Source organism: Ailuropoda melanoleuca, chromosome 6, assembly GCF_002007445.2.
Source record: "Ailuropoda melanoleuca isolate Jingjing chromosome 6, ASM200744v2, whole genome shotgun sequence".
Classification (NCBI taxonomy): domain Eukaryota; kingdom Metazoa; phylum Chordata; class Mammalia; order Carnivora; family Ursidae; genus Ailuropoda; species Ailuropoda melanoleuca.
The window spans coordinates 72,345,616-72,372,137 of NC_048223.1; the positions used below are offsets into that span (position 1 = coordinate 72,345,616).

General features: G+C 36.3%; 1 protein-coding gene across 3 annotated transcripts in view; it reads left to right on the forward strand.

The window, feature by feature from the left end:
• The first annotated feature begins 645 nt into the window (after nucleotides 1-645).
• The window catches only part of MYPN (myopalladin), a 107,512-nt gene continuing 81,635 nt past the window's right edge, over nucleotides 646-26,522 (forward strand). The window contains exon 1 of one of the 3 annotated variants that reach the window (XM_019807922.2): nucleotides 646-718. The gene's annotated coding sequence lies outside the window, so the exon portion shown is untranslated. Of the gene's footprint in view, nucleotides 719-14,594; nucleotides 14,688-17,907; nucleotides 18,196-26,522 lie in introns of those variants that run through there. The other 2 variants (XM_019807928.2, XM_011234409.3) reach the window with 2 other exon arrangements.

Here is a 26,522-nt window from a genome sequence, read left to right on the forward strand (position 1 = left end):
ACACAAGTTTGATAAATCTGTTATCAAGATTACATTAGTGAAATACACATCTGTTTGGCTTATTATTGTATCCCTGTGACCTAAGGCAACATCTCTTTTCAAACAATTTTATCTTTTTAATTTTAATTCTGTTATAAAATACAGCATTATATTAGTTTTGGGTATACAATATAGTATATGATAATTCTATATATTACTCTGCTCATCAAGGCCAGGGTACTCTTAATCTCCTTCATCTATTTCAACCCATCCTTAAGGCAACATCTTATCCACAGTAAGAACCCAGTAAATATTTTTTAGGTAAATATGATTTGGAATCTGGCTATTGGAAGGTACAACTAAAATCTAATACAAAAAAGTTTTCCTTCTTCCCTTGGATTCAGGAATAATGCAGATTAAAATAAGCATAATTCTGAAAGATAATTTATTTCTTACTATGAAATAGCTCAACCCTACAGAGGTGGGGAGGTGTAGAAGGGAGAAAAGTTGGAAAACAAACAAGTGAGACTCAGAGGAGAAAATAGCTCCTCCGAGGGGAGCCACATGCTCTGATACCCATGGCAGCCGCATGAGGAAGCAGCCTAAAATTAGCAGAATGGGCAAGCCCAGGAAGGGAAAGCTGCAGCAGCTTTCCCTGCCCTCCACAAGTGAGGTGAGGGGCCCCGAGCCCCAGGGGAACCCTCCTTAGCCTGTGGAGTTCCACTTCAGTTTGTGCCAGGTAAGGCCCTCCCTCAGAACTCACTTTGGAAGGTAAAGCAGGAGGTTTCTTAAGGGGATGTCCAAACAGTTGAAAGATTTAACATTGCCTAGTAATGAGGTGCCTCTAGGAATCTAATGATTAAGAGGGCAATCAAAGTATTCCTTATACCCGTCTTCACATAAGGTATTCAGCTGAACCACACCTTTTTACCTTGTTGAACTGAGGCTCTCTGGGGTGTGTAGCTGCTGGGTTTTTTGTTTGTTTGTTTGTTTGTTTGTTTGTTTGTTTTAAGTGTTGGAGTAAAGGGAGAAGGCTGTCCTAAAAAATTTGTAAAACCACGTGGAAGAGGAATGAAGGAAAGATACCTCCCAGTGGTATAAAAAAAAATGGATGAGATATTGTTGAGCCAAAAAAGGAAAGATTAGCGATAAGACAAATAGGACTCAGTAGGCAATGGCGTGCATATTTCACAGATGAAGTTCAGAGTAGGTGAGCTGGCTGAGGGCAGACAACAGAATTCTGGAGGGGGCCAGAATTTTCTCAGTGTGATTATTTCATAACAAGAGATCAGTGATTTATTTTATGATGCACATATGTCATTCCCAGTGGGGGTATTCATCTATCGCTCTCCATGGTTTCTGTAAGTTCCTGGTTTCTGTAGATTTCATATTATCTGCAGATTGTATATTATCTATTGTTTTTCGAAGTTACAACTCATTAATGGTAAAAATCTCCAGTGCTGTTAAGAGGGTGTCTCACAGGGTTGATCTGAAGGGATTGTGCAATTAACAAAAGAAATTCAGAACTACTTAAAAATTACAGCTGCATTGAGATATACTTCACATACCATACAATTAACCTATTTAAAGTGTACAATTCAGTGGTTTTTAGTATACTTACCAAGTTTTGCAACCATTGCCATAATTAATTTTAGAACATTTTGTCACCTCCCCACACCAAAAAAAAAAAAAAAATCCACACAAAAACTCAACCCACACCCAAAAGCAGTCACTCTTTTCATCCAACCTTTCCCTCCCCAGTAGTCCTAGGCAACCATGGATCTACTTTCTGTTTCTATAGATTTGCCTGTTCTGGACATTTCAGTTATTGCATATGATTTCATTATGCCATCATACAATATGCAGTCTTCTGTAAGTTTTTTTTTGGTGGGGGGAGGTAATGTTTAAATATGTAGCTACAAAGAAGAGAACCCTCTTCCATTGGGAGTATTAACTGTTGGTTCATCTTAAGAGAGAGCTGTCATTGCCTCCGGTCTCCATTTAGAGTGAGCCTTTACAACCTAATACTCTAAGATTATTCAGTTACAGCGGCACTTCAGTGCTATATATAATTATGTGATTAATAACTGTTTGTCAGTAATGATCATTTTTATTTAATGATAATCTTGGATATAACCTGATGGGATAAAGTGCATCCATTCAAGATATTGTTAGATGGTATATCCTAAGGTTTAGTAAACAATGAATGAAGTAAGATGTAGCATGTCTAGAACACTGCCTGGAAGGTATTAGATTCTTAGAAAACAGCCATATTTTCCTCTACCCCACTTTCAATGTCAAACATTCACTCATTAAACATACAGAGCAGATTTGAAGAAACTCACCCTAGCAGAATGCTATAAGTATACTAGTTACTCAATAAAAGCGTATTAAAACAGGTAAGGGAACATTTTACAGCTGTGAGCGTTTTACAGCTGTACTATTATTTCATAAAGGCTGTGGAAAACAGTTTCATATGCTGAACTAGGAGGCACCAATTTTAATTTCAAGTTCAGGCTGGTATCAACTGCAATCTTGGATAACCGATTGCTTTCTCCGATCCCCAACTTATCTACAACTCCAGACTGAGAATGATATGCTGGATCATAGCTAAAATGCCATCCCCATTGTTCATACTGTGGAAATATCTTATGGCAAGGTCTCCAAGACACTCCTGCCCTGTATTTATTTCATGGTAAAGGTCACACACTGAGTTATAGGATTGCTTCTTAGAGAAGTCTAGTTGGTTGTCCTAAGATCTTGCAGCTTGTAATTACCTTGATAGAATCACCAGGTTCTATCACCTGATCTTCAGCTGTCCAAGCTCCAGAAACCTGATTTGTTTTTCAAATTTTCTTATAGTGATCCAGTCATTTAGCAAAGTACTTATATTAATCAAACTCCCACAAAGGTTATACAGCATCCACAATTCCAGTTTGTTAATTTACAATGAGAAAAATGGCTTTATAACAAATCAAATGTCATATTCTCCTATCAGCTTATTTTTTTCTCTATAAGGAAATCCATTAAAAAAAAACTTAATTGAAATCAGAATGTTGCTGTGTGAGCATGGATTGGAGCAAGGTAGGTAACTGACCATGGCATTTGGCGGTGTTGGCCTGGGGCTCCCAGCACCGCTGTCAGGAGCAAATAGGGCTCTCTTGGATGAACACTGCTGGTTCTTTCTTCTTTGATTTCCCTTTCCTACTTATCATTCTGATTACTTCCTCAGATATAGATGTAGATGTAAATACAGATAAATTGTAGAGACATTTATATTTATATACACACATATATTTGATAGATAGATAACACCAATTGGGTGATAGCCAAATTTTGCTCTTATTTTTTCTTCTGGTGTCCTTGGAGCTTTTTTTCTTTTTGCCTTGAGGGGAGACTTTTATTATTGTTTTTCTCTTTAGAAATATACTTAATAATATATATTATATTATATATACATGGCTAAATATATATAATATATAATATATATGCTATATGTTATATATATAATACATGCTTAATAGAAGTATTTAAAAAGTACAGCCAAGAAAAAATGTGAGAGAAAAATCCCCCATAATTCTACTACTAGATAGAACCATTCAACATTTAGGAATATTTTACTCCAGAACTTTAAAAAATAAAACAGAGGCATATTATAAACACTGTTTTAGGGACTGGTTTTTTTTTTAATTTAATATATCATAAGTATTTTTCCATGTTAAAAAAATGTATGCTGTTTTTAATTTTTTGCTATTACAAACAGTTCTTTATAAACATCCTTATAAATATATTGGAACGATAGTTGTTCTTTTCTTAAGGCACCTAAGTTTACATACATTAGTCATTGTATGTTGATTTTCTATTTGAATTTTCAGAGTGTTAGAGGTGCTCTGCTGATGCCTCCATGTGTTTCCTATAATATAAAATTCTTCTTCAGCTCCCCCCTGCTTTTTTTTAAGACTTTACTTATTTACTGAAGTGTGAGAGAGGGAAGAGGAGCAGAGGGGGAGGGAGAAAGACAGCTTAACCGTGCTGAGCGTGCAGCCCCACACAGGCTCGATCTCACAACCTGGAGATCACGACCTGAGCTGAAACCAAGTCATCCACTTAACCGACTGAGCCAGCCAGGTGCCCCAATATAAAATTTTATCATATTTATATATCACTTTTAAAGATTTTTTGTTTCTATATCACATTAAGATTTTATTTTTTTTTAAAGATTTTATTTATTTATTCGACAGAGATAGAGACAGCCAGCGAGAGAGGGAACACAAGCAGGGGGAGTGGGAGAGGAAGAAGTAGGCTCATAGCGGAGGAGCCTGATGTGGGGCTCGATCCCGTAACACCGGGATCACGCCCTGAGTCGAAGGCAGACGCTTAACTGCTGTGCCACCCAGGCGCCCCCACATTAAGATTTTAAATACTTTATATATTATATTTATATTCACGATCTTTTGACATAAACAAAACGTTTTCCTCATTTTTCAGTAACTGAAAAGATAAGTTAACTGAGTTATATAGAATGATTTGCTCAAGGTCATATAGCTAGAGAGAGAACTGGAACTAGAACCTGCTTTTTTTTTTTAGGTCAGTGATTTCCAACTTGTAAGACCCCTGGACAGTCATGAAACAATTGTAAAGTGTCCACAAATCCATGTGTACATCAAGCCTTGTCTGAAAACAGAATAAACATTATTTTCTAGATAGTATTACAAGTAATAAAAAATAAATTTGTTGGAAATAAGTATTAAATTAATGGTTGCTTTTTGTCCTTAAAATTTTTGAATTAATGGATTAAAAATTATATCATCATTTAAGAGATCCACAACATTTTTAAAGATTATTTATTTATTTATTTGAGAGAGAGAGAGCAGGAGCAGGGGAGGGAGGGGAAAGGGGGAGTGATGAGGAAGGGGGAGTGAGGGAGAAGGATGGGGAGGAGGAAGGAGGGGGAGGAGAAGGAGGGAGAAAGGAAGGGAGAAGGATGGGGCAGGGGCACAAGCCAACTCCCCACTGAGCAGTGAGCCCCAGCAGGGCTCCATCCTAGGACCCTGAGATCATGACCTGAGCAGATGGCAGATGCTTAATCGGCTGAGCCACCCTGGCGCCCCAAGAGATCCACAACATTTTTTGTATGTCCTTGTACTTAAAAGAATTAGGAAACTACTTTCAGCCTTGCTGTAGTTCACCGTATTTGCTTTCAAGTATTATAAAATGGCTTAGAACTCTTGACAAAACCATGCTGTAAAAATATAGCCAGCAGTACATTATCTCAAAATTTCCCTTGCGATATGTAAATTTTGCTGCCCTAAGATAATCTTTCTGGGGCTTGTTCTTTAGCACGTTCAAAGAAAACAAAAAAATAAGTGGCTAGTAACTGTGTAAAGATGTAAGACATGAAAGGAGGTGAGACATGAAAGGTATGCCAGTAACTCTTTCTTGCCATCGTTTGCAGAAGTGTCCTGGGCACTGGCAATGTAGAAAATCCAACCATAAATCACGTCACAGACTGGAGGCCTCTGTCTCCATTCTGAAGTATGAGCCATTTCACAACTCTACAAACTCAGAGAACCTAGAACTAGCGTAACGTAGACCCTCAAAGGAGAGCCCTTACGTTTCAGAGACTCATCAGAAACGAACAATTTAAGGAATTTCCCCCTAAGATTTCTTTAAAAACACAAAAAAATTTTTGAATGTTAATAGTAGGTTACCTGGAACTATAAGTGGTCAAATTAATAGGAACAGAAACTAAAATGGTTGCCAGGGGCTGGGTGTAAAGGGAAATGGGGAGTTATTGCTTAATGAGTCCAGAGTTTCAGTTTTGCAAGATGAGAAAAGTTCTGAAGATGGAATTTGGTGATGATCGAGCGACATAAATGTACTTAACACCGCAAAGCTATACACTTAAAAATGGTTAAAATGGTAAATTTTATCTTATGTACATTTTACCACATTAAAAATAAATACATTTTTTAAATAAATAAATTTTTAAAAGAAGAATATGTTACCTGGAGATGAGATTTCAACATAGATTTTGATTAGTACCCTTACTCACAATATCAAAATAGAACAGAATTATGCTAAGACATTTCATTTCTTGTTGTATGAATTTGATTCAGAAATGGGTAAAAGATACTGATAATTTTTTTCATGTTAGGGGAGAGGAAGAGGGAGAAAGAATCTCAAGCAGACCCTGCACCAAGCACAGAGCCTGACGTGGGGCTCGATCTCACGATCCTGAGATGGGGACCTGAGCTGAAACCAAGAGTCAGATGCTGAACTGACTGCGCCACCCAGGTGCCCCAAGATACTGATACTTCTAATAATTTCTCACTCCTATGTATGTGGACATAGTTCACCAAAACTTGAAGATAAATAAAATAATAGTGACCTAGGCCAATAATAACTCAGCACTCAGATCTTTTTTTCTAGTACTGAGTTGCTGTGTAACTAAGGTAATTATTCTTTCTGTATGTCAGTTTCCTCATATGTAAAACATGAGTATTAAAACATTTGCTGACAGGACTCTGATGAGAAATAACTAACAAAAAACAATAAAATAGGGACGCCTGGGTGGCACAGAGGTTAAGCGTCTGCCTTCGGCTCAGGGCGTGATCCCGGTGTTATGGGATCGAGCCCCACATCAGGCTCCTCTGCTATGAGTCTGCCTTCTTCCTCTCCCACTCCCCCTGTTTGTGTTCCCTCTCTCGCTGGCTGTCTTTCTCTCTGTCAAATAAATAAATAAAATCTTTAAAAAAAACAATAAAATAATTTTCAAATACAGTTTTAATGCGTAAGATCATTTAAATAATAAGATTTAAAACATCACTTTTCTTTATATTTGACATCTGCCTCAGTTCGTCATGATTTCCATTCCAGCATTTACTTTATAGCTCTAATTCTGCTTTATCTTATTCTGCATGGTCTTTCTATGCATTCAACATTAGTCTGTTAGATAATTCAGAATCATGGAAGGATTAAGATATTCCTCACTTCCCTAGCCTTCTCCTGTCAAAGTCACTTAACCTTAACAATTCTTTTGTTAACCTAAGTTGAATACCAATCTTGTGCTGACATCCTTTTTTAGGTCAGATGAGAAATAAGATACTCACCAGTACTCTCAATTACTATTTTCTTGTCATAAAGCACATACCATAGAGTGGATATACTGCTCTGATATTTGTCACCACTCTACTTATTTGGCTAAAGAAGTCTCGTTTGATACCTGGGTTGTCAGATCAAATTATAATTTAAATCCTTTAGCTATGTTTAGCCCGTTGGCAGTGGGTGAGTTGAGAATTTAGAATTCAGAAGCAGACGGTTCAGGAGCATGGTAACTAGATATGAAGCATGTTACCTCTATGTCATTGGTTTGAATCTGAACTCAGTTGATCACTATTGGTGTTCTATACAAGATGTAAGTGATCTGATTTGAATCTCTAATGAACAGACCCCATGTTACAAAAACTCATCACTCTTGGCACTAATTGGCATTCTTGTTGTCAGCGTCAGGAGAGAAGCCAGGGACTGAATCAGTCTGGAAACCTGGGCTGCTGCTGTGTCTGAGTCATCAGTCTCGGTGGCCATTCAGCCCTTGGCCTTTCCTTAGACTTCACAGCTTAGCGCAACTGTGTCTTCTTTACTGCCTGGGACTTCACAAAGCTAGATTAACAGATAAATACTTAAAATATATCTTTTTATAATAAAAATAGTAATAATGACGGCTAACATTTATGGGCCACTTGCTAGAAGCCAGGCATTATTTTAAGAGTATTAACTCCCTTAATTCTCACAACAAGCCTATGATAGATACTATTATTTTCCCCATTTTTTAGAGATTAGGAAACTGGGATTAAATAACTTGCGTAAGGCTTTTCACATAGTAAATGGTGGAGTTGGTTCTCCATACAATTATTCCCTGCCTAATTATAGAACTTATTTGACTTTTTTTTTTTACCATATTACTATACCACTGATATATTTTTTAAAATTTTGTGTTTAAACCAAACAACATATATTAATGTCTCAACTTTAAAATTGTTCATCTTTCTGTACTAGTTATTATTATTTGTTTCTGAAAGAGGTGATGAATCTTTCTTAAATTTGGTTCCTGTGTGTCATTATTCTGAGTTTAAGGTAAAGATCTTGATTCTACAATGGCTATTCTGCCTATCTGTTTTTTCACTGTTTGAGCTAAACATTACCTGAACTTGGAAACATTCCCTCACCTTATCTTTCTAAATTAATAGAGAAGAGATAATAAAATAAAATTCTGCCAACCACTCCATCCCAATGCACACATAGTAAATAATCACCCAAATCTCCCACTTACTATTCATACAAAATAAGAAGACAGATAAGATTTTTTTTTTTAATCTGGGTCTCTATTCTATGAGATTTCCCAGTAGTTAAGGAGAAAAGTTTTAGTACATTGAAATGAATAACCATTAAAATAAAACTCATAAACAATTAGATTGTTTTAATGAACAAAATACATTCATTGGTTCTCACAACTAGTTTTCTTAAGACTTAGTAAAATATTATTTGCTGTAACGTAGAAATAACTAGAATCATTTTTTATGTTTCTTTTAGTTGCCATCTAAAGTCAGTTACTCAAAGCATGTTGTCTCATTTGGCACATACTTATTCTTCCAATTTTGCTAACAGATAAAGCTTGGGGTACCCGCCAAAATAGCTGTTACAGAACTAAATTAATAATGTAAACTTGGCAATCAGGGTTTTACTGCTAATATATATCTACATGCAGTATGGGCATTCTAGTGCTTAATTTTCCTCTGTACAAAATAATCACAATACAGACTTCAAGCACAGTACTGTTGTTTTGTTTTTGTTGTTGTTTTTATTAAAGCCTAGTACCCTGTACGTGATTGTAAATGACTTCAAAAAGATGAATTGCTAAGTAAATGTCTACTTAAAATATAGTAACCCTATTGTCCCTCATGCCTAATTTCCCTCCGTCTAGTAATTTGCAGATAGAGATTCACAGAGGGAATTGTCCATTACTTATTGTTGCTTCAATTCCTTTAAGTTGTTTCTGTGCTGATCAGAGATAGTGAATCATCCAAATTTCTAACGACTTGGAAGGACTTTGGAGCAAGTCACTAAATCAACATAATCCCAAAAATCACTGGAGGTCTCCTTCTCATTGCTCTACATCTGCTGAGTTTTTTCTCCAAATTGATTCCTAAAGCCATTACTAACAGCGTGGATTCCTCTGGAATGTAGTGTGATATAATCAAGAAGAGCTTGGGCTTTGGCGTCATGTAGACCTGGGTGTGAATCACAGCTCTGAGTGGCCTTGTGCAAGTTTTTTCTCTGATCTTTAGCTTCCTCCTCCATAAAAATGGGATAATAATATAGTATACCTTGGACAATCTCGAGGTGTACTTCCTGAGACTTTTTCAGATCCCTGAATTTGCAAAACCACAGTACCATATAATTTTTTCAGTTTCATCCTCCATAAAATGGGGATAATGACCTATACTTCTTGGGTTGTTATATTAAAATAAATTATGTATTAAACATGAACAACAAAGCTTGATTGATGTGGACACAGGGCTGGGTCAGCTAGGATCACTCAGAGAGCTAAATAATTTGTTCTGGCTTATCTGCCTTTCAGGAAGTCCAATTTGAAGTCAGTTACAAATAGATGAAATCTTAATCTAAATTAGAAAATATTATATGTATTTTAAGTGTACTGTTTATTTCTGTGAAAATAGGGAGATCAGTCTGCAATTTGAGCTGGAATCCCAAAGGCGAGGGCATGAGAGTGGACAGAACTGTCCCTCAGTCATGGGCAGCAGCTAAAAACCCAAACTCAAAGAAGCAGTCTATGCTAGCAAAAACGAGTTTGATTTTATGGAGTGAACGGAAAGCAAGGACCTGATATAAAGCAAAGGTTATGCAAAGGTTAAAAGGGCGAAGGGTTAGCAAAAGTAGTAGTAAGCCAGTTCAAGAGGATGCAAAGGTATGAAAGTGTCTCTGTGGAGCACCTACAGAAAAACTCTTAGGCAAGGCTGGGCAAACTCCAAGCCTTTTCCGAAAGCAAGGGTACCCCATATCAACTAACTCAGGGATTGTGCGCATCCACTGAGCCAAAGCACGTAGTTCCTTACTTGATGACTGGTGCACAATGAGCATCTAATCATTTTTAGCTCCCTTCCTCAATTGAATTGATTCTTTTTTTTTTTAATTTAAATGCAATTAGCCAACATATAGAATTGATTCTGGGTAGTATTTCTGTGTGAAATTAATATCATAACCACCAATGACAAATCAGTTAATGCTGCTGAGAGTTTAGGTCGTTTAATCTTTCCTGGAACACAATAAATGTTCAGTACATATTTGTAGAATTGAGTGAGTAATTTAGGACAGCTCAACAATTAATGCATCATCTTATGGCATGCTATGGACAAATATTTATTAAGTGCTTACTTTGTGCCATGCCATGAGATTAAAACTCTTTGGCCTATAGAGAAATTTTTTTATGGCTCTAATTCTCAAGGAGTTGACCCAGTTAAATAGATAAAGCATAAACACATAAATGAAAAAATTAGTTTAATTTAGCAATATGAGAAATGTTGCGACCACTTAATTATATAATAATTTGAAGAAACAGTGAACAAAAGCAGGGAGGAAAAGAAAAGGCAAGGAAATATTGGTGAAACTTTTTGGAGACAGGATTTGTGTAGAAAAGGGGTAGGTATTTTATAGGATTAAAATGATCACATTTCTGTTTATACTCTTTTTTTTATTGAAATTTGCACAAAATTGTGAGGCAAGTGGACTATCTACAAATAGATTTATCCCCAGCTCAGTTTACAGAGCGGTAAATTTTTGTGTTTAATTTCTCTATGACATTGTATGTTTACTTATCCTTTTTATTGACATTATCACCCACATTTTGAATTAAAACTTATTGTCTACGCCAGAAATAAAAGGAAAGTATGTCTAAGATATTAACAGACTAGGTTTTAACAGTCCATTCTCAGTTTGGCATGAAGTGCAATTGGGTGTTGAGCAGAATGAATAAAAAGGCAAAACCGAAAAAAGATTTTCCAGGTCTTCCTACATTAAAGTATGCTGCCTTTATTTGACAGGAAGTTTACTAAAGCAAGAAACACCAAATGGATAGATTCATATGCAGATAAAAATGTAAGCTTGGTTAGGAATGTAAAATACAAGTTCTTTCTGAGTTTTTCATGGTTTATATTGGAGCTCTTCCTCTGTACTCTTCCCCTACTTGCCAACACGTCGCTTCCATCCAACATTTGCTAATTTCATGACAGAATTCATGTAATACGATGATAACCTCTCAGAAATGTGTATTGGCCCTTGCTACTTCAATCAACCAATTTTACTGAATCTTTGTTGAGAAAGTAGCCTAGATGTAGTCAGATGCTATTTTGCTGTTCTCTTCTTGCTTCTGTTAAAGAAACGTCAAATTTCCCAACTCAAAGTCATAGCTTTAATAACCCTTTGCCCATCGATACATATAAAAATAATGGTGAATTTCCTCCTTTGGGTGATTTCTGATTTTTGAACTAACCTGTGTGATTACTCTTCATGAGAAGGCAGTGGGGGCCAATAAAAAGAGAATTTATTTTATTTTTTTCTTCAAATTTTTATTATATTCTAGTTAGTTAATATATAGTGTAATATTAGTTTCAGAAGTAGAATTTAGTGATTCATCACTTACATATAACACTCAGTGGACGTCACAAGTGCCCTCCTTACTACCCATCACCCATTTAGCCCATCCCCCTCCCACCTCCCTCCATCAACCCTTAGCTTGTTCTCTGTAGGTAAGAGTCTCTTGGAGCACTTGGGTAGCTCAGTCCGTTAAGCATCTGACTCCAAATTGCAGCTCAGGTCATAACCTCAGGGTCATGAGTTCGAGCTCGTGTCAGGCTCCCCTCTCAGTGGGGGTCTGCTTGAGATTATCTCTCCCAGATTCTCTCTCCCCCTCCCCATGCTTCTACCCCACCCCTGCCCCCGCTCATGTGCACTCTCTTTCTCTCTCTCTAAAATAAATAAATCTTTAAAAAAAATAGAGTCTCACTGTTTGCCTCCCTCTTTTTTTCCCCTTCCCCGTGTTCATCCATTTTGTTTCTTTAATTCCCACATGTGAGTGAATTCATACGGTATTTGTCTTCAAAAGAAAATTGGTTTTAAACTAAAGTGCCTAGATTTGAATTCATCCAGCTGTGCAGCTCACTGGTTGGGTAACTTTGGGAAAATTAAACTTCTTTAAGACTTAGTTTCCTCTTTGTAACTTGCAAGTAACAATACCTTGTAGAGTTGCTCTGAGTACTAAGTAAGAGATAACTTAGGCTACTCCTGGCTTAGAGTACATTCGGAAGAAATGTTAATTCCCATTTCCTTTCCTTCACATCATTACTGTTAATGCGATTATTTGGGTCATGGATAAGAACACTGAACTTTGTTTTTGGCTTTCTGAGATATCGGTGCTACCCAAAAATAGAATCTGAGTGGAATCACCCAGAGCCTGGCATACTGGTATTTAAGATATTCAGTGCTAACGTTATTAAGAGAGAATATTGCAACTGTTGTTTTCCTATCCCTAACTTGCAAAATATTTATTGACCCATATTGATGTGCTGAGAAGTAACACCAGAGCATTTAAACTTACTTTAAAAAGAGCAAAGGTCTTAAATTGTCTCAGCATAGTGACTATCATAAATAGAAACAAAAAAATAGGTTTGTCAAAGCGTTCAGACTATCTTCCAGTGCCCTACCTTTCAGCATTACTACCCAATGCTTCGTTCTACATATCAATTCACATTCTCAGCTAAAATTTTGCAGATAGTGTATCTGAAAACATTGCCTTTTCCCTTCTGTATTTTCTCTTCTTTTTGTTTATTAGTTTAGTCATNTACTACCCAATGCTTCGTTCTACATATCAATTCACATTCTCAGCTAAAATTTTGCAGATAGTGTATCTGAAACATTGCCTTTTCCCTTCTGTATTTTCTCTTCTTTTTGTTTATTAGTTTAGTCATCAAAAAAACCTCAGAGCTGATTCAGTCAGAAAAATTATAAACTTAAAATTCCATATAGCATTCCTCTAAAATACCTCATTAAAAGAGAGTATGTTTTTTGTTCATTTTTACCCTTAAATTTTCTCACAAATACCTTAAGAATGTGAACATTTAAATATTTGCAGTGGTTATGAGCACAGACTTAAAGTTAGCCTTATGTTTAATCCCGGCTCAGTCACTCACTTGTGTGGCCTTGGGCAAATTTTTAACCTCTAAGCCTCAGGTTCTCATCTGTTAATTCTAACAGTACATACTTCATAGACTGTTGGAGGAATACATGAAGTAAAACACGATGTCCGTAAAGAGGTTAGCATAGTGCCTCGCACACAAGTGAGGAATGTTAAGTTATTTCTACTGAGATGATCTATTTTTATGTGGGTTAGTATAATCATATTAATGCAGTGAGAGGAGGGAATCAATTATACACCTGGGGATTACATACTTGATACTAACTGTTGTGAATTTCTTCAGTAAAGTGTTAAATAGAGATGCTCTTTTTAAAAATTGGGGGGAGCAGATTTTCTTATTGGAAATAATACTTTCTAAAAAGTGTAAACATTGATATCAAAAACACAAGTAAAGATAGTCCTACTGTGTTGGGTGCCTGGGTGGCTCAGTTGGTTAAATGTCTGCCTTCGGCTCAGGTCATGATCCCAGGGTCCTGGGATGGAGTCCTGCATCGGGCTCCCTGCTCAGCAGGGAGTCTGCTTCTCCCTCTGCCCCTCATCCCCACTTGTGCATGCTCTCTCCCTCTCTCTCTCTCTCTCGCTCACTTGCACGTGCAAAAATAAATAAATCAGAGATTTTTAAAAAAGGAAGAAAGTCCTATTGTGTCTTCATGGAAACCACGTAGTAAAGCTTTAATCTAATTACCCTAAAATTGGAGGAGCACATATTAAGTATTATAATAATCGATTGTTTTCCCATATTTACTTTAATAAATGTATTAACCATATTTTTAGTTTTGTATCAAATGAAGGTATTTACACTTGTCATATGCACCCTGTGTATAGATATTTTGCCCATTCTTATACTTTATTCTTTAAAATTCCAAACTTATGATCCTTTTTATGTAAGGAAAGATCAAGAAAAGTCTCTNAACGTAGTAAAGCTTTAATCTAATTACCCTAAAATTGGAGGAGCACATATTAAGTATTATAATAATCGATTGTTTTCCCATATTTACTTTAATAAATGTATTAACCATATTTTTAGTTTTGTATCAAATGAAGGTATTTACACTTGTCATATGCACCCTGTGTATAGATATTTTGCCCATTCTTATACTTTATTCTTTAAAATTCCAAACTTATGATCCTTTTTATGTAAGGAAATATCAAGAAAAGTCTCTTTCCCTAGTCATCTTAGTCATTATCCACCCCCACCATCCCTCCAGGCTGAGAACATCGTGCAGACTGAGTTATTAAAGTTGATCTGTAAGAGCAATCTGTTCTAAATGACTGTCCCTGGATCTGCCACGGAACCCTGTAAATACCCTTCATTACTCTGGTGGAGGAGTATCACATTTCCTTCATGATACTTCTGTGGCTGACACAAGTTAGGCAGTGAGATTTGGGCTTTGGATGATCCTGGTTGGTTGATAGAGGAATAGTGCTTCTCCTACAGGTAACCACAAATTTTCTTCTCAGGATAATGTTTTAAAATAGGTGTTCTGTTTATAGTTTTAAAAAATGTTTATAGCTTTTGAAATTAACTGGGTTTTGGACTTAGAGCTTTTTTAATGTTTTTGGTTTTAGTTTTAGGTAAGCATTTTCAATACTGTTTAGATGAAAAATAAATTTGGTAGGGATTTAATTGTATTTCTCAATTACATTGTATCATGGGGTTTGGATAAGACCCTGGATTGGATTATAGATCCACCATACATATGTCATTTTGGACGGACAAGAACTTTTCTTTGGTGTGAGTATTTTTCTCATTAACAAAGGGTAGGAAATACATACATGTCTCTGTTCTTTAAAAATAAGATATAGAAGAGTTTTTGTTCTTCTCATTGGATACTAGAGGGGGGTAAGTCAATGTAAACTTATGAATTTTAAGCAAGACTTACTGAATCTTTGGCATATGTGAGCAATTTCTTTTAAAGAATTAAAATCTACAAAAACATGGAAAAACAGGAAATACAAAATTTTACATGAATCTACTAGCACAGAATTCTTGCATGCTTATCCTCCAAGCGAAGACTTCCTCTGTCATAAATCTTCCAGGTTCCTTGGTATTCCTGTGGATCATCCCGACGTGAGTAAATTGTTTCTGTAGCTGAGTGACTGAATTAAGAAAACAGCTGAAGGCAAGCACAGGATCATGTTCAAACCACAATAAACACATGTGTTGGTTGAGCCACTCAACTTTATGGGGAAGGCTTAAGACATGTAACCTTGTGTTTACTTGTCACTTCTGAAATTTCTTCTTAACTATGTTGGGATATTTTTTAAAGTTTAAAAAATTATTCTTTGTATCAATAAACTCTGTTAAAATCTGAACTAGTAGATGTGTGGTACAGTGTTTATGTAAGTACTACAATGATATCCAGGATAGAGGCTGCGTGATTTGGGAGAAAAAACTGATTTAAAAAAAACCAGAATTTAGAATACAAGTTTGATGCATTGTAAGCAAGGTGTCCGCAATTGCTGAATATTATTTATTTTAAATATTTACATCCAGCTCTTTTTCAGTGTTCAAAAAATTTTGTACACTGTCCTACTATGGCATAGTTTGTATGGAAGTAGAAATGTGTTCACTTGCAGCATGTATATGTGTTTCCCTTTGGAAAATCAAATTGTAGCACATCTATTTTTACCTGAAATAGAAGTTCCACTTTCCCATATTCCTAATGAAGAACTAGCAGCAGTTATATTGTTTAAGGCTCAAGATCTAAGTGAGATAGTGTGTGTGGGGGGGATTTTTTTATTGATTGATTGATTGATTTAGAAAAGGGGAGAAAGGCTTTTTTCTCCCTTTTATTTTAAGATTTATTTATTTATTTATTTATTTATTTATTTATTTATTTATTTTAGAGGGAGGATTGAGGCAATGGGGAGAGGGAGAGAGAGAATCTTAAGCAGACTTCCTGCTGAGCACCAATCCTGATGTGGGGCTAGATTCCACAACCCCAAGATCATGACCTGAGCTGAAATCAAGAGTCAGATGCTTAACTGAGTCACCCAGGCACCCCAAGATCTTATCTTTAAGTAAAAAGAAATTGTTGGATCATCCACATATATAGAAAATGTATAAACACAATTAAGTAGTCTTGAGGTTAGTATCAGCACAGGATTAGATAAGAGAGCGAAAAGAATCCATCCTTAAAGATCTGGACTACTGTGGTAATAAAAACAATCAATCCTCATAATTCAGTTCTTTTTGTACCTTTCCCCCTCTTCAGTAATAGTTCTTTTAACCTGGATTATTTAAAAGTTTTCCTCAATTTTTTTTCACTTTGCCTGTGTAAATACAAAGCTCCGTAAGAAGGGAGTAGTGAAACCTCTGATGTGATCACAATAAACGAAGAAATTTTTTATCTATTCAATTTACAATAGGGAGTCTCAAGATGCCTAAAAAGGGTAAAAAGATCTCTTAGCAAATTCCATAAGGTTAAGAATTTTGGTATGTTTTGTGCCCTGCTTTATACCCAGTATCTTGTACATAGTAGGCATTTGGTAAATATTTATTGAATGAATGAATGGGAAGAATTCCTACAAACTGTTGAGTGATTTAATTAAGAAGCTAGATATAAGCCAATGTATTTCATGCTATCCAAATGTAAGAATGATCCTTCTAAAAAAATAACCAATGACATTTACCTGAATTTTCAAAACGCAGGTTTCTGCCAAGATTAATGACATTACAGCACCCTTAATCTGTACCAAGCAATGGCGTTAACTTCCTTTTCCCCAAATTTTTATTCTGAAAATGTATGAAATTAATATCAAAGAACCTGTACTTTGACAAAGAAGGTATTTGAGCAGATGCTGGTTTGGTTAAGCATTCTTTTTTATTGATTAGTAATGCTTGTGAAAGAAGACATCTGGCATAGACTTTTTCAAATAATACACAAAAATGTTATTCCAGAAACTAATACAAGAATAGGAGTTGTAACCTATCATGTTATATAGTCATTTTGACTTTTATTTTTTTTTAAAGATTTTATTTATTTATTGACAGAGATAGAGACAGCCACCTGATGTGGGGCTCGATCCCATAACGCCGGGATCACGCCCTGAGACGAAGGCAGACACTTAACCGCTGTGCCACCCAGGCACCCGTCATTTTGACTTTTAAACAGTATCTGATTGGTTTTTTTTTTTTCTGATGAAGTTTGTTCAGACTAATTTGTTACTGGGTTCACTCTCAGGCTAATGGTTTTTTTCCTCTCCACGTTTTTTTTGTTTTTGGTTTTGGTTTGTTTTTGTGATCTCTAATTAACAGCTTTTCATGTTAGTTATCCTCTCTGCTTTTGCTTAGCCTTTGGATGAACAGTTCCAAAACTCCACTTTAAAATGTTAAGCCTCAGCTTCATATGGCTTTTCCCAGCCAAATTTCCTAAAATGTATCAGTGCTTAAATGACAATAAATTTTCTATTGAAATTAAAATTCCTAAAAATTAAGAACTTTGATGCCTTTCAAAAATAATGCCATTTTCTTTGACAGATGGAAGATGGTGTCATGAATTTAGTATTAATTACAAACATAAATCAATAAACAACCTGGGCCTCTAGCTAGCAGTGAAATTCTGTAGGTAGAAAAACTGATTGACCCCCACCGCCCATAGGTGCTGTCCTGCTATGGAATCCCTTTGCTCAGTTTTCTCCTGTCCAATCAGGTGGAATGTTTCACAGGCACATGGTTTATACAGCTCAAAATAACTTGGGACCTGTGAGCTGACAAATGCCCTGGCTCCGGTGGTGACAGGTTGTCCAGCTGCTTACGGCCATCTTCACTGAAACTAAGGTTAACTCCTCACTCTCTATGGACGGCTACTCTCGATTTCCAAGGGCGTGAAGAATTTTCTTTTTCTCCTGTGCTTTCATCTAAAAGTTCTCCTTGGATAATTATCATCACAGTGGATTGCCTGGGTTGGACATCCTCGTCTGGGTCAACTAAAAAAAGAAAGGTAATATCCAGATTTAAGTTCTCAAGTGTGTTTTGATAACAGGGCACTGACAATGGGAAAAGGGATATTTCAGAGATTCAGTTACTGTTGTTTAGAGTGAAACCTAGGATAGCTTCCTAATTATGTATGATGGGACACAAAATTTTGAGAAAAATAAAGTTTTCTACATGTAAAGATTTTGGAAGGGATTGATGAGACTTACAGAGATCACAGCTTCCTTGGGTCCTAAGGAAAAATACCTCAACAGAGGAAGTTGTGACATGTTACATACATCATTGGTATTTCCACACATTCGCTTCTTAAAATAATGGTGTTTATATAGAGAATATGTGTGCGATGCCTATTTCCTTTTTAAAGGAAATCAAATCTAAAATAATACAACTCCATAGTTAAAGACTTTCATTTTAAATTTTTTTATCATGTAAAAGGATATGCTTGCTATATTTAGTGTTGGGAGATCTGCTCCCTGGATTAATGTACACAACAGCTGCAAAAAGTCTTGCTCAAAGGACATTGCTCTTTCTTTCTCCTTTCTCTCTCTCTCCCTCTCTCTCCCCCTCTCACTCTCTCTCTCTCTCTCTCTTCAACTGCATCAGAAAGACACTTGACAGTCAGTGGCAAGTGTTTGGCCTGGTACATTGCACTATTAGCAGTAATTAGATGCACATCTTGAATTATATTTTAAAAACCATATAAGCAAAGAAAAAGAGAACACAGATTAATCTATTTCCATTCCCCAAAAATGAACATTACAGCAATGGTGCTAAGAAATTTTCTATTTTATCAACAGATTTTTTTACTCATACTTGTTGAAGATACTAGAATCAATCAGTTTGAAAGAAACAAAACAGCTATCCAGTTTTCTTTCTCAAAAAAATTGTGGTTCAATTACTTTCACATTGATAATGATAAAATGAATTCTACAAACTCTCAATAGAGAATTTGTCTCAGTCTCTCCTTAATAAGAACTCTTAAGTGCATGTAAAATCCATAATCCTTTCATAGGAAATTGAGAAAGTCTATACTTAAAGCTATAATAAACATATTTTATAATAAACATATAATAAACATACGTTTAATTTTAAACAAAAATTAAGATATACTGTCCGATACATGATTTGACAGAGAAGAAGATATTTAAAATCAAGGCCATGCCAGGAAATCTGAAACATATGCACATTATACTTATTTTGTCAGTAGACAAAATTATAGCCATTGCAGAATCTTGTAATAACGGACTATGAAACAAATGGTTGGACACTATCCAAATTCTGGAAGTTTGTCTCTTCCCCTCTTATAGAATATGGCTAACGCTATTGGAACTCATACTAATGTGTTGAAGGCCCAGTTCTATAGATCTGTAATTTAGAATACAAGCTCTATTACATGTTTCTATTACAGTGGGCTTAGTCCATTCAGTGGAATGGACTCAGAACCACAATTCATGGACACCAAAATGAATGAGTTTTTTTTTTAAGATTTTATTTATTTATTTGACAGAGATAGAGACAGCCAGTGAGAGAGGGAACACAAGCAGGGGGAGTGGGAGAGGAAGAAGCAGGCTCACAGCAGAGGAGCCTGATGTGGGTCTCGATCCCACAACGCCGGGATCATGCCCTGAGCCAAAGGCAGACACTTAACTGCTGTGCCACCCAGGCGCCCCTGAATGAGTTTTTAATCCAGGCTGGGTTTTGGAATTCATAGAAATGGTTTATTCGAATTTACTTTTGAAGAAACAGGACAGCTGATAAATCACATTTCATCATGAAAGGGCTTTAATGAACTCAGGTGACAGCTAAGTTTTTCAACAGTTAATTCCTTATATGTAATAGGAGTAATGAACTCAGCTTGCTAACCTGAAAATACAAGACGAATGATACTGTTAACCCCAGAATAATTACAGTAGTTTCCTTCATTGACATTGAGATTTGACAAAGGCATTGCTTGTCACCTGGTGTCATTACCTATAACAAGGCCAAAAAATGAAAGATTTATCTTAACTTTTTCCCTCTCTCAGGAGATATAGAAGAGTCAAGCACCATGGGAGATATTTTCTTAAATTTCTATGATGCTTCCTACTTGACAAAGACCTTTTGAAACTGCTGGGGCATTGCACTTTAGCTTAAAGGGAACAACCCAAGTACAGATGGAATAGTCTGCTTAAAAATTTAGAACATATATTCAGCAAATACATTTTTGGTGGGCACAAAGCTTTGTATGACTGTTTACTTGTAGTCACCAGAGTTTGTAGAGTTCATGTTTAACCAGAGTCACCTTGACAAGCTCTGTACAGGCTGCATGTTGCATAGACCTCCGCTTGAAGTCACAACGCACTGCACCCTCTGGGAGCGCCCAGCACAGCCTTCCCAACCAAGTGCTGAAACTAAAACTGGATCCCCAGATCTGGAGCCTCTTTGGGGCACATCCTCCTCTCCCGATCTAGCCAGCATGTTATGTCAATGCAATTTGGGAGTTTATCTTTTTCAAATCCTTCATCACCTAAAGAAAATTGACAGGCTGAAGAGGGATGAAAGTGTTCCATTTTTTTCTTATTTTTCTTATTTAAAATGAATCTTTGAGTTAATGAGATTGACAATGTTTTCTCATTTTTGATTTCCTGTTTAAGAGCTAAGTTCACTGCTCTGGTGAGATCCTGAGAGTGATATAAAACCTCATTTTTTGTGACTACCCCCAAACCCTTTTTACATCCTAGATGCCTGAAGTCTTGTTTGCCTTTCATTAGCCTTTCCACACATTGTACCATTTGCTTTTACACAATTTCTTTGCTGTCAAGGTTAAATACTAACTTTGAGCTCTGGCTTCAGTATCCTTTGCTTTCCTCTATGTTTATCCTGTTCTGTATTCGAAAACATGCAGAAGTATGTTTCATAGGAGCCAATCTCCTTTCTTCTACTCATACTAAATCTTTACTTGCTTTCCTACCCTCCCACCTTTACCAATTCAATTTAAATAATAATAAGAGAATGGCTTACTTACCCTTGGCCTATTATCTAAAAACCTTTTCCTTTCTTTAACTCCTGCCCTTTAAGGAATGTCCCGAATCAAACAGATTCCCACTGTTTCTCTAATGTATTAGCGCTGCTAGTTCAACATTCTCTTCTAACGTATACATTTGTATCTATTTGTTTTTATCTGCTGTTTTTCCTCTGAAAGAGGAATTTAGAGACTAGACCTTACACTATTTTCATATTGCTACTGACATATTTCCATATATTTCATGTCCTTATTCTGATAATGAGACATATACTAACTTATTAAATTACTAATGTCATTCACACCAAAAATAGACTAGAAATAAAACTAAGATGGGGGTGATTCCTGTAACAGTAATGGGATGCAAACTATAACAATGAAGAAGGATTTACTTCTAAGCGCATCCCATCTGCAGCCAACTTTTTATTTTTTTAAGATTTATTTATTTATTTATTTGTTTGTTTGACAGAGAGAGAGACAGCCAGCGAGAGAGGGAACACAAGCAGGGGAAGTGGGAGAGGAAGAAGCAGGCCCCCAGCAGAGGAGCCCAATGCGGGGCTCGATTCCAGGACCCTGGGATCAGGCCCTGAGCCGAAGGCAGATGCTTAACAACTGAGCCCCCCAGGCACCCCATGCAGCCAACTTTTTTTTAATTAATGCACTTTTATTTTTTTAAGAAGATTTTAATTTATTTATCAGAGAGAGAGAGAGCACAAGCAGGGGGAGGGGCAGGCAGAGGGAGAAGCAGGGTCCCCGCTGAACAAGGAGCCAGATGTGGGGCTCGATCCCAGAGTCCTGGGATCATGACCCGAGCCAAAGGCAGACGCTTAACTGACGGAGCCACCCAAGCATCCCTGCGGCCAAATTTTTAAAAGATGGTCTGTACCCAACTCTCCAGGACTGGTTCCTATGTAATGGGATTTGTTTCTTGGTCCAGCAAGTTTCTCCGAAAGAACTGAATTAGATTCTTCTATTGTGTGGGACACCATAGGACAGAGAAGGCAAGACAAATGGGTCAGTACTAGCATTAAAGAGAGGGAAGCAAAGCCTAATTTTGTTGATGATTCTTCCCCTAAAGAACATTCTAGGTAAAATAATTACACATCAGCATAAAATCATTACCTTCAATTTGCATTTTTAAAGCGCCTTCACAAACAAAACTATGAAGTTAACAGGGGAGTTCTCCTCATCCTCAGTTTTGAGCTGAGTTACTTGAAGATGTCTTATCTTGTCCTATTCCAGCTCTCTACATGAATAATTATTAAATATTAGGCTATTTTTTTGTGTTTATCTAAAAACCAGATTTGTTTTCTCATTTAGATATCTAATGATACTGCATAGCCAGGAAACTGGAGTATTTATGTTTGAGTCCAAGTTACTTCATATTAGATTTTGTCAATTCTCTTCTCAATGGCCCGATTTAAGTATTCATATTATAACCCAAAAATGGATATATACCACATGATATTTCCAACAAGGTCTTCTGAAAGCCTACAAAAAAAGGTAGTGCCCAGTTAACATGAGTTGAGAAATATGCCCAAAGGTCTCAACATCAAGTTTGTTGTTATGAACCAGACCCTTAATTTTCAGCAAGTTCTCAGAGCAGATCGTCTCATCAGGAGAAATCCCAGGGGGAAAAAATAGAGCTATTTAGCAAAGTAAAGAACATTCAATATGCCCTCTATGTCACCGAATTAGTTTATGTGATTAACTAAAGTCTGTCTTGATTATTCATGCCACATTGTTTCATGTCTAACCTAGGGCAATTTCACCTTAACCATGATCTATTTTCAAGGACAATTACTCATTCTTATTTTGAAAGTGGCATTAAATCTGTTTCAATTTTGTAAGAAGCAGAAAAAAGGAAACAAAGTCCAGTGTCACTCTGAACATCTCAGATGAAATGTCTAAGAGAATTCTTATTTTCCTTTCCTGAAACCTGCTCATCCAAGGAAATGATTCCACCGCTCACCTAGTTGCTTAAGCCCTAAATATCGGAGTCACCCTTGACTCTGCTCTTTCTCTCCTATCTTTCAATCCACTAACAAGTTATACTGCCTCTACTTTTAAAAAATACCTCAAATCTGATCATTTCTCACCATTTCCCACTGGAACCATTCATCGATCCAAGCCTTCCCGTGGTCTGCAAGGCCTCACGTGATCTAACTTTGTACTTTTCTGACTTCTTTTTCTTCTACTCTTCTTTTTCATTCACCTCCTGGCACAATGGGCTTGACTCGAACACAGCAAACATTCACTTCCCTTCGCCTTAACACTTATTTCTTTCTCAGTTAGGAACGTTCTTTGCTCCCCCCCCAAGATGGTCACGCGGCTAACTTCTCCACTACATTAGAAGTTATGCCTGATCTTCTTAGCTGAAAGAGAATACCTTCCTCTCTCCCCCTTCATTCTTTATTCCCTTGCCTTATTTATTTTTCTTCTTTTTTTTTTTTTAAAGATTTTTTATTTATTTATTTGACAGAGAGACAGCCAGTGAGAGAGGGAACACAAGCAGCGGGAGTGGAAGAGGAAGAAGCAGGCTCTCAGTGGAGGAGCCTGATATGGGGCTCAATCCCAGGACTCTGGGATCACGCCCTGAGCCGAAGGCAGATGCTTAACAACTGAGCCACCCAGGCGCCCCTTATTTATTTTTCTTCTCAACACTTATGTCTTCTCCACTAGAATGTCGACTCCATGAGGATAGGGACTTTGTCTTTTGTTCATTGATGAATCCATAGTGCCTAGAATGGTGCCTGGCACATAGTAGATGCTCAATAGATATTTATTGGATGAATAAATGAGAGCTACATTATCCATAATAGCACTGGGGCTTTTTAAAAGTACAAATTTTATAACAGATAGTTTTAACATTAATGCTTGAAAGAGAAAATGATATATTTTCTTATTTCCTATTATAGGTAGTATTTATCAGCTTAACAATTTATATATGCATTTTCATCTGAGAACCTCCTGAAATAGAATTGTTATTATCCCACTGGAAAGACGAGAATAATTGAGATTCAGATGCATTAAATGACTTCTTCAAGATAACAGTTATTTAGTGTTGGAGGTGTGATTCAAACCCAGGTTTCTGATTATAATCAGATGTTCTTTGATACTTCTGGTATGAAAGAAAAGCATAATTCCAGTAATTTTATCCACCATAAATAAATTTTCATTTGAAAGTCACCTTGAAGTCATTACTGCTTTTACCAGTTTATATTTTTCTTTTTTCTATGTTTTCTTTGTAAATATGATTTCTATTTATCTGTCTTACTTTATCCTGCAATTAGAATAAAACATAAACAATGATAGATTTAGCAGGAAATTCTAACGAACAAAAGAATTCAACAGATATTTGTTGATCCCCTTCTATGTGTTGTGGGTGCACAGAGATGATGGTGTACAAAAATGAAGTGAGGTAGACAGAAAAGTAAATAGGCAGATTTACTATGTTGTAACAACTGCTGTGTTTGGAGATAAGGACAGAGAGCTCTGGGAGCCCATTGCAGAAGTACCTACCCCAGAACAAAGAAGAAATCCCACAGCGATGTCTCAGCTAAGAACTGAAGACCATGTAGAACTTGGCCCAGTAAGGTAGTGAAGGGAGGTGGGGACAGGGAGCTACCAAAGCAAAGAAAATATATACGAAGATCTGCAAGCAGCACAGTTCATTCATGAGACTACATGTATTTCAATAGAGTATAGATGGTGCTGAATTAACTACAAATCTGGAGCTCAGCTGCTCTTCAAAGTTTGTCCTAGGATCAAGCACGTCCCTAGCTCTACTTCCATTTCTTATCATGGTATGTCACTATAGTTGTTGAATAATCATAATCATAATCATAACAGCAGCAACTATCATTTACTGAACATTGACTAAATGCCAAGCACATTTAATCATCACTTCAGTCTATGAGATGGCTAGTGTTATTATTCCTGTTTTGTAGACATGTAAGCTGAGCCTGATAGAGGTTAAGTGACTTTGTGAGTTTATACAGCCAGAAAGTGTCAGAACTGGGATATGAACCACATCTATCTAACTCCAGAGTTTTAGGTAATAAACACTACATTAAAGAACGTTAAATAAATTAATTAAACATTAATTAAATTAAAACATTAAAGCAATTCTTTATTTCGAATACTTGAAAGTTTTGTTATCATAATAATTTCATATAACCGTAAGCATCAGAACAGGCACCCTTTATACCTCAACTGGCTTCTTTTCTTTAAAAAAGAAAAAATGGTTACAGAGAGCTGTGATTACTTTTTACGAGTATTTTCTTTCCTATTTCCACCATAAATATAAAGTTCTCAAAAGTTTTTCAACATTAACATCACCTTTACCTAAATATTGTTGGGGTTTTTTTTTTAAAGATTTTATTTATTTGAGAGAAAGAGAGAGAATGAGCAGGGAAAGGGGCAGAGGGAGAGAGAGAAAGAGAGAGAAGCAGACTTCCCTCTGAGCAGAGAGCCCGATTCAGGGCTCAATCCCAGATCACAACCTGAGCCAAAGGCAGATACTTAACTGACTGAGCCACCCAGGCGCCTCTAAATATTGTTTTTAACTAACATCATTTGAGTGTCCATTACAGGGTCTGGCCCTGTTTTAAGGGCTTTGCATTCAATGATGTTATTAATCCTCACTTTCCTAGATATTAGATATTACCCATGTTTTAGAGATGAGGAATCCAAAACTCAGAAAAGTAAGTAATTTCCTCAAAGTCACACGACTGCTAAGAGTTCATAAAACCAGAATTTGAAAAACGTTCTGATTCCAAGGCCAATAATGCTCATTTCATGTTGTCTCAAGATAAAAGCCATCTTACAGCACAGAGTTAGAGACGAAGTTACATTAAAACACAATATACAGTAATGTTTAACTAATAGAAGGCCATTCTGATTTATAAATTACTTGATTTTTCCCCTTACATTTAAATACAGTTGGCCCTTGAACAACAGGAGTTTGAACTGTGTGTGGGTCCACTTATACATGGCTTATTTTAGATTTTTAAAAAAATACAGTACAGTGCTGTAAATGCATTTTCTCATCCTTATGATTTTCTTAAAACATTNTCTCAAGATAAAAGCCATCTTACAGCACAGAGTTAGAGACGAAGTTACATTAAAACACAATATACAGTAATGTTTAACTAATAGAAGGCCATTCTGATTTATAAATTACTTGATTTTTCCCCTTACATTTAAATACAGTTGGCCCTTGAACAACAGGAGTTTGAACTGTGTGTGGGTCCACTTATACATGGCTTATTTTAGATTTTTTAAAAAATACAGTACAGTGCTGTAAATGTATTTTCTCATCCTTATGATTT